At 38.7% G+C, this 10,157-nt stretch overlaps 1 non-coding gene across 1 annotated transcript; it reads left to right on the plus strand.

Annotated features, from left to right (window-relative positions):
- Nucleotides 1–3,661: 3,661 nt before the first annotated feature.
- Nucleotides 3,662–3,824, plus strand: LOC115872252. Its single transcript, XR_004047759.1, has one exon. It is a non-coding gene; the product is annotated as a U1 spliceosomal RNA (small nuclear RNA).
- The last annotated feature ends 6,333 nt before the right edge of the window (nucleotides 3,825–10,157 follow it).

Here is a 10,157-nt window from a genome sequence, read left to right on the forward strand (position 1 = left end):
AAATATTAAAAAGAAAATCCACAAATTGGGAAAAGATATTTCGTAATGACATAACAAAGGACTAATTACTAAGATCTACAGAATTCTACAAGCTTACAACAAGAAAAAACTAATACCCCTCTGAAAAGATGCACAAAAGACCTGAACAGGCAATTCACAAAGGAGTACAGTCAAATGGTTAATAAAAACACGAGGAAACATGCCAGGTTATTAGCTATCTGGAAAATGCGAGTCAAAACAATGATGAGATACCAGCTGACACCCATGACTTTAGCCCAATTTTTAAAAAAAATCTGAGAACAACAAATGTTTGAGAGGGTGTGGTGAGCTAGGAACTCTTATCCACTGCTGGTGGACTTGAAAATAAATTCAGCCACTAGGGAAGGCAATATGGCATGCCTAAAACAGACAGCATCATACTATATATCCCAAAGAAATAAGAAACAGATCATGAACAGATCCCTTATGTTCATTGCAGCACTACTTACAATAGCAAGAAGCTGGAAACAGCCTAAATTCCCATCAATAGAAGACTGCGTAAAGAAACTCTGGTACATACACACAATGGAAAACTCCACAGCCCTTAAAACAGAGATGAAACCATGAAACACCTCAACTCATCAAGGGATCTGGAAGAGGTTCTGCTGAGTGAAGTTAGTCAAGCACAACAGGACAAATACGGTATGAGTCCACTGAGGTAGGAACAAGCAGTACAATGGGCACACTCAAGCTTTCAGTCCATCCAGCCTTCTGGTGGGGGATCAGAGAGCCTGATAGAGTGGGACCAGTGCCAGTGAATCACGCTTCATCTGCTACAGGTAAGTATAGCGTTGTAGGTCACTGGGACAGAGGGAGCCTCACAAAAGCTGGGATCAAATGGCTGCAGAAGAGGGAGGGGATGCTCCCTGCTGAGAGGTAGCCATGTGGATGGGGGTGAGGTCCCCTAGAGAGGGAGGCTGCACTGTCAGAGTGATGAGGCTTACTGTGGTAGGGGCAGTACAGGAGAAGGGAAGTTGAATGGTAAAGATTGGGACAACATAGGTGCAGGTCTGTTGGGGGAAGAGGAGGGAGGGCTGACCTTCAGGTGGAGGAAGGAGAGACTGAGGATGCTCGTGGTATCATGAAGTAAGGAGGGTCTTTAGTGGCGTGAAGTAGGAGGGCAGATTTGACCTAAGTGTCTGGGTGTTTCCCAGGAACCCAGGCCATGTACCACAGAACTCTGGGACACTGAATCCTGGATCTCATGCTGCATAAGTGAGACCCAAAAAAAGGAACTCCACTGCATGAACTGGACTCTTTTTTCAGACACACTTGTAACCTGAGGATGTAAGCTGGAAAACGAAAGGTGTCTGATGTCAAAGAAGACAGCTGTACCAAGAGTGGTGTCCTGTTGTTTGGCGAACAAGCAAGGTCATGGTACATCAATGCCCCAAATGCTGCAGTAAGATATGTATTATCCAGACAATCCTGTGATGACCACCTGTTATATTGTGCATATGCTCATTTACATTAAGGTGTATCTCAGAGGTGGGATGCCATTGTGGCTTACCCACTTGAAGCTGTGTTAGTTTATTTTTCAGTAAATGAAACCCAGGGATGTTGAGCTTAGAAGGAAAGAAAATATAACATGGGGTTGGGATATAGAAGGGTGGATGAAGACAAGAGGGAGATGATAGCAAGAAGTCTAGGAAGGAAAAGTATATTTTTAAAAACATGCATAATTATGGAAGAAATTGTACAATTATGTTTGATGATTGAACTATGGAATGATGTGACTTATGTATTGGCTTCCAAGACAGCAATTAAAAAGAAGGAGAAGGGGGTATAGATCCGGGAATGGGTTTTGGGTTCACACTAAATCCAAGCTCCATCTTAAGAATAATCGGTTCTTACATCATGGCCCTGCTCCATATTCTCTTTCAAGAAATGATCACTGAAGATCAGGGTGCTACAGCAAAGTGTGATGAAGAAGGCAAGTGGAACCTAGCTATCAATAGGAATAGTGTCTGGGGTCTTGAAGGCTTGTATTTAAACAAGCAGCCATCTAAGTGATAAGTCAACTAAGTCTGCGTGGAACAAGAACACCAGCTGGTGTGATCCAAAGATGACAATTACAAAATTGGAATACGGTGAGGAAGAAAGCATCAGAGCAAGCAACAATTATGAACACCCAATTTGTGGAGGGCTATTGGGGACAGTGGAATCCCAAAACCCATCTGCAGAAAATCTAGTCAGACTGAGCCACTGGCAGATCCACTCAAGCCACAGGCAAGAGTCTTGAACAGCCTTACTACCAGGCAGAGACCGTGGTAATCTTGATTATGCTGGATCGATCTTGATACTTGGCCCCGCTTCCCCCTCCCTCATGAGCCCTTGATAATTTATAAATTATTATTTTGTTATATCTTGCCCTGTCCGGCAACTCCCTTCACCCACTTTTCTGTTGTCTGTCCCCCAGTGAGGAGGTCACATGTAGATCCTTGTAATCGGTTCCTCCTTTCCAACCCACTCTCCCGCATTCTTAAACTATATACAACACACGAATACATACATATATATAAGTGCATTCACAAAACTATAAGGCTATTCTCTTATTGAATCAATTAGTAAATTGGTACCTTATGAATAAATAGTTGTGCTACATGTAGTAGATAAGCAGAGAATCTGCTCCCTCTAATTTCAAAAAGAAAAGCTATTTAAGAAATTTCAGCAAACAAAAGACTTTTAGAAAGTGTTGAAATGCATCATTTTGCATTTCCATTATTTAAATACCTTTCTAGTTACCAGGATTGTACAAAAACTTGACAGTCAATTTAGTAGAGGTATAATTAGATCTCTACCTACTTTTGGTAAACAGACACATTTGATCAACAAAATTTGTAATTTTGGCATTCTTCTAATCATATAGCTAGGATTAAAGAAAGATCTGGTTAATGTTGATGATAATCATCATATGTGTGATTGATTTTAAAATCTGGATTCTATATCATCACATGGCCAATCCAGGTTAAATTAAGTTCAATGCATTTTATATAAGTCAAGATGGTCTGTTTTTAATTGGTAGCATAATAAACATACTTCCAGTTCTGGAGTTTATCCAACTGTGTATCAGATTAAAATAGAGAAGAAAAGAAACTTTTAAGAAAAGTATTTACCAAAAAATTTTGTATTGGCTTTTAAACAACACTCTGGGATGTCTGATTAAGGAAGGAAGAGACGCTCTCTGTTGTGTTTCTATATTTTTCATAGGTGCCTTCTGCTAATTCCTCTATTTACCTACCAGAAAATTCTGTGGCAGTCTACTAGAGATGCTTGTACATTCTGCTGCATTCACAGCATATAGTGAATTGTGTTTAATAATTTACATGAGGGACGCATGTGACTTCAGAGTAGAGGACTTCATTATTTCTCTATTTGAAGTTCAATTGGATTTGGCAGTCCTAGTGCTAAGTTTGAAGTTCCCTGTTGACATATCAGTGTAAATGCTTGACTACTTAGCCAAAAGGTTGGTGGTTTACATTCACCTTAAATGATGGCAGCATATGTACAAATATGCTTGATATGAATGATGTAAGAGCCCCCAATAAAATTATCTTTAAATTTTAAAAATGATACCCCAAGAAACAGATCTGTAGTCACAGCCTTGAAAATCCTATGGTGAATACTTAGCTGGCTGGGGAGATGACATGATCACGAAGGTGGTTTTCCCAGGGCGAGGCTTATCCATTGCACTCAGGATGTGCTGCCCCTGCGATTTCCCCAAATGTGGGAAACTCAACTGTGTAATTTGTGGTAGTGGGGGACTGCGTTCGCGCTCTCCCCTGAAGAAAAAAAGAAAAGAAAAGAAAATCTAATGGTGTAATTCAACTCAGCTCACTCAGGATCATGAATTGGAATCTCTTCCTTTACAACTAAGAGCAACAGTGTAAGGTTTAAACACTCCAATGCTTTCAGGGGTATACAGTTAATAAAGTAGGCTTAGTATGAGAGAGTGAGAGTTAAGTAATGTGCATTATGCTGAAAACATGTCAGCTTTCAATTTAAATTGCTTTCAAGGCAGCATGGATCAAGCAAAATTGCTCTTATGTATGTACAAGGCATCAAGTTCAACCCCCTTCTTTATCACTTGAATTTACTTTCCCTGAAGTATTCGTCTTTTGCTAATTGCTCTCTTCATCTTCTTTCTCCTTTAGGTTCAGTTGCACTTGAAACATAACGTTCCTTCTCAGTCCCTTTTGCTAAATTGCCCTCTCACTGCAGTGGCTGCCCATTGGACTACTAACCATAAGGTTAGTAGTTCAAGACCACCAGCTACTCCGCGGGAGAAAGATGAGATTTTCTACTCATTTAAAGAATCTACCAATTGGCAGACAATCACTGACTTACTATATCAATACCCCATATGCTAGAATAAGATATATATTATTCGGGCAACCCTGTGACTGACACTCTCAGTGAATATTGTTGTAAGTTTTCCCTGACAACCAACTACGATTGTTTGTGTACATAGTGCCCAGTCATGAAAGGATTTATTCTGTGCAATGTGAATAATTCCGTTATTACTATATGTAGTTGGTTTTACTTTGGCCCAATATCCCCTTTTCAACCTGTGTTTTAAGTTACCATTGGGAGATAATTAATGACCACATTAATGGAAAATATGCTTCAGGGAGATGATTGATAAGACTTTCTACCATACATAAATAAGGAGGCATCTAAAGGTAGCCAAAAGCAGATTAAAAAGATATTTTAAAAAGACATAGATCCAAAAGTGGATTTAGGCTTGCACTGAATCATAGCTCCAATTAAAGAATAATTCATTCTTACATCATGTTCCTACTTGATACTTGCATTAAGTATTAAGGAAGGAAATGCAGAATATATGGGTATGATAGCAAAGTGTGGTGAAGAAATTAGATGGTCCCTGGCTATCAGATACAATAGTGTCTGGGGTTTTAATGGCTTGTTTCCAAGCAAGCAGCCCTCTAACTGAGATGTCAACTAGGCCCACATGGAAGAAGCGCTCCAACATCAGTGACCAAAGGATTGCAAATCATGTAGTCTAAAGCCAAGGTGGAAATAGTATCAGAGATCAAACTGTGAGAATCTAGTTTCCAGAAGGCAATGGATGACAGTGAGCTCCCAGGACACATTTGTAAGATCTATACAGGAAAAAAAAAATAATACTCTGGTGATTTCCCTCTATACACAATGGAGAGATGGGAATAAACCGTTTACAAAGCAGAGTACATTGGAGAGATGACTGTAGAAGATAAAAGTCATGAACCTGACTCAAATAGTTAAATCCCTGTCAATTGATCCCTCCCAGAACCATTGGGCCTTGTATGGTTTTCCACATTTTTTGTTTTTTTGTTTGTTTTAACTTTTCTTCATACTGTGGTTTAGCTCTGATGTATTTTGTTGTTGGGGATAACCCTCTTGAATTTTTGCTGTATGTTTTTCTGGGTTTTGGTATTTGCAGCCCAGGATTGATGAACCTAGAGAGGCAGCAAGTAGAAATAAAGTCTCCTGGGAGGTACAGTGAGGAGGGTGTGGGGTAAAAGGGAGATGATATCACGGAGTTCAAGAAGAAAGAGAATGTTTTGAAACATTGTGGTAGCAATTCTACAATACTGCTTGCTGTGGTTGTACTAAGAAATTATTTGATATCTGTATCATCTCCCAATAAAAAGGTTTAGCTTTTTGTGGGGAGTGGTGGGTTATAGTTTAGGAAACCCACAGGGACAATTTTACCCTCTCCTATAGAGTCATCATGAGTTGGAATTGACTTCATGACAGTGAATTTGTTTATTGTTTATAGTTTTAACTTCTAAAGAGCCCTGATAGCATGGTGGATTAAGCATTGGGCTGATAATTGACAAGTCATCGGTTCAAAGCAGTGGAAAAAAGATAAAGCAGGGCACTTCCTTAAAGACGTGCAGGCTCAGAAACCCGCAGGGGAAGCTCTGCTCTGTTCTGCAGGAGCGCTGTGAGTCAGAATGGACTCCACAGCGAAGGGCTTCAGTGGGTAGGCCGCTACCTGTTGGCATTCACCTGGGCTTATGCTCAGGTGGGTCTTCTTTTGTATTCACGTCTACTGTAGAGATCTCTGGAACATGTTAGAAATAAAACTTTCACAATATTAAAATTGTGTATGGCTCATTATTTCTCAATTCATTATTTAGAGAATGCCGTGTCTGAAGCTTGGGACAGGTGGAAATGCTATTGCAATTATCAACAAAATGGAAAAATATACTGCAGAAGGTTCAGATTGGCAGGCATTTTCTCATAGATTAAACTGACAACTCAAGTCCTGATCGACTAGCCTAGATTTCCATGAATTGGTTGTCTTGGATTTCTGTTCTTGTGAGGTATGTACATGAAATAGAAATTGGTCATTTGGTTTGCTTGCATGTGACTCACCACATGCTACTCCATTTAGGGTCCAGTTTAGCTGGGATAACAATCATAAACTTTAGCATTTATTAGACCCATATGGGACACTTTTTGTTTTTCCTCTTTTTTAGTTGTTAGACCCATCCCCCAAATTTCTGATAGAGTAGACCTAGAATTTGGTCTCTAAAATATTCTCCAAAACAACACGTGATCCAAAATCAATGGCAAGGAGGGTATAGGAGGCCTGGGAGGGCTTGATCAAGGGCAATGTAACCAAGAGGAATTACTGAAACTCAAATGAAGGCTGAGCATGATAGTGGGACAAGAGGAAAGTAAAAGGAAATAGAGAAAAGAACTAGGAGACAAAAGGCATAAATACAGGCATGTAAATATGTAAATATATTTACAAATGAAGATGGGGAAACAGAGCTATGTGCATATAATTATAGGTTTAGTGAGGGACATTGGGCCTCTACTCAGGTACTCCCTCAAAGCAAGAACACTTTGTTCTATTAAACTGGCTTTCCATGATGCTCACCTTCCTGACACGATCACTGAAGATAAAGCAGGTGCATAAGCAAATCTTGTGAAGAAAGATTATGGTGCCCTGCTATCAAAAGATATAGCTTCTGGGGTCTTAAAGGCTTGAAGATAAACAAGTGGCCATCTAGCTCAGAAGCAACAAAGCCACAGGGAAGAAGAACACCAGCCTGTGTGATCACGAGGTGTCAATAAGATCAGGTATCAGGCATCAAAGAACAAAAGAGCATGTTAGTGTGAATGAGGGGGAGTGCAGAGCAGAAACCCAAACCCCATCTGTAGGCAACTGGACTGCCCCTTCAGAAGGGTCACAGGGAGAAGAGCTAGTCAGTATACAGTATAGCACTGATGAAACTTACAACTTTCCTCTAGTTCTTTAATACTCCCTCTTACCCCCAGTATCATGTTCCCAATTTGACCTTACAAATCCGACTGGACCAGAGCATGTACACTGGTACAGATAAGAGCTGGAATCAATGGGAATCCAGGAGAGATAAACTCCCTCAGGGCCAATAATAAGAGTAGCAATACCAGGAGAGGAAGGGGAAAGTGGAGGAGGAAGGGGGAACCAGTCATAAAGATCTATATATAACCCTCTCCCTGGGGGACGGACAAGAGAAAGTGGGTGAAGGGAGACATCAGTCACTGTAAGACAAGAAAAAAAATGTATAAATTATCAAGGGATCATGAGTGAGGGAAAAAATGAGAAGCTGATATCAAGGTCTCAAGTAGAAAGAAAATGTTTTGAGAATGATGATGGCAACAAATGTACAAATGTGCTTGACACAATGGATGTCTGTGTGGGTTGTGATGAGTTGTATGAGCCCCAAATAACATGATTTTTAAAAAATTGATCCCAAAGAAATTCTGGTGACATATGTTGTGTTCACTTGCTAACTACCGGTTAGTCATTCAAACCCACCAGCTACTCTGTGGGATAAAGATGAGACTGTCTATGCCCATAAACACTCCTGAAAATTATATGGAGCTTTCTGTACTGTCCTATAGGTTCCTTTAAAGTTGGAACCTACTCAATGCCATTAAGTTTTGTTGGATTTGAAACATTTCCAGATGGTGCTCCTGCTGTTGGTGTGAGGACGCCACTTGGGGGATGACCACCTATGGTTTTAAAACTATAAACAAAGGAGATTGTGGAATAGTTTGGGGGAAAATGGAATGAAAGTTAATAGGATTTTTTTGTACCATATACAAATATCCCCAGTTAAACCTATATAGAGTTGTACGTATACTCCAACTCTTGCTCTGAAACCCATACTAACTGTGTGTTTATCAGTCCATGCACTCATAATTACAGGATTGTGTGTGTAACAACATTGACCTCTGTTCCCTTTCCCTCTTGCACACCTCTCAGTGCCTTCCTCAATCACCATCTTCTTTTCTCTTCAAATCTCCCCCTTAGTCTTCCTTTTCAAACAAGAAAACATGTGTCTGCTTTGTAGCCAAGAACTTTCCCTTCCTTCCTTCTTATACTTGGTAACCATCAAAGAATGTTTCTTTGAGTGTAAAATTTATTCATGATTTTAATTTATGAGTGGTCTCATACAATATTTGTCCTTTTGTGATTGACTAATTTCACTCATAATGTTCTTCCAGGACATCCATGTCTTGAGATGTTTCTCAGATTCACCATTATTCTTTAATGTTTATAGTATTTTATTGTGCCTATGCACCACGACTTGTTTACCTGTTCTTTCATTCAGATTGTCTCCATCATTTTGCTATTGTGAATGGTGGTATAATGAAGGGGGATTGTGAATAAAATGGAGTTTTTCCATGAACATTTTAAAGCTGCCTGTATATTCTTACTTGCATATTTCTGTCTATAGCCTAGACCTCCCTTCTACTCCAAATTATAATATTTAACTATGTACCAAATATTTCCATGTTTCTGTTTAACAGAAATCAAAGAATAATATGTCTCAAATTCAAGGTTTTTTTGACTCCTCAGAAATGTTTCATTATTTCCCACATCAGTAAATGATAGTCATCTTTGTGGAGCATATAGAATTTATAACATATTGACAAACTATTTTCTATAATGGAGTAGAGGTTGCATTACTTCCAGCAACTAATTCTCTCATTAGCTTCTGATGTTTTAGTCTTTTAATTTTCATTATTTGATTAATTGTTTAGTGGTGTAGTGATCATTTTAAATTTATTTCCACGACAATTTCACCATGCTATGTACTTTTTTGTCATCTGTGTATCTTTGTTGTTGAAATGTCCAAAGCTTTTTCCCCAATTTTGGAATGCTTCACTTCATTTTACAGATTTATACAAGTTCATTACAGGTTTTTAATACATGTTTTATATATGATTAATATCATTTCTGTTCTTCAGAATATAATTAGAAATCCAATGTCCTTCCGTGAGGAAAACCAGACAGCATGCATTAGGAAGAACTTAGGGTACGACCTATGTTTAGATAAGATGATTTGAAACTTCTCTTTAGATACTGTCAGAAAGCATGGTCAGTTCTAATCTTTCATATCTCAATAAACCTGATGTATATAAAGAGGGAAGATTTGAAGGAGGATAAAGTTGTAAGTATTAAAGAAATAATTATCATTCATTTGAGTCTAGAGAAGATGTCTTTGGAATGTTTTAAGGCATCCTAGTCACTCAACTGTTTTTGTCTGTGACCTTATTTTTAAATGTGCTTGGACGGGAGGTGGACTTGCATTCTCTCACTTTAATATGATCTCATAATAACCCTGTCTGAGGTTGATATTCTGTAAGTCTGTTTACAGCAATCAGAATAACATTAGCTACGAGTGCCAAACCATCTTGTGAATGTCAGGGACCTCTTTTTATTTTTTGACATGCTCAGAAGAACAGATGATTTTACTTTGATGAAATCAAACACAGAAATTCATTTTTTTATGCTTTAGCTTTTGGTATTCTTTTTTTTTTTTTAGCTTTTGGTATTCTAAGTAAAAACTCTTCATAAACTAAAAAGAATCCTTCCTATGTATTTTACTAGATGTTCTATAATAAGGTTTGAAATCAGGTGGTGAGAATATTCCCATTTCAATTACCAATTGTTTTTACTAAGATGTAGAAACGTAATTAATCTGTCTCTATTAAAAGTAGAAGTGAGCAGAAGAGTCACAGGGAGGAGAGGAGCCAGTCATGGTGCAGTGTAGCAACGATGAAACATACAACTTTCCTATAGTTCCTAAATGCTTCCTCCCCCCCAC

The sequence above is a fragment of the Echinops telfairi genome, unplaced genomic scaffold (assembly GCF_000313985.2).
Source record: "Echinops telfairi isolate 266 unplaced genomic scaffold, ASM31398v2 ScPeMD7_7421;HRSCAF=8459, whole genome shotgun sequence".
Taxonomy (NCBI): Eukaryota; Metazoa; Chordata; class Mammalia; order Afrosoricida; family Tenrecidae; genus Echinops; species Echinops telfairi.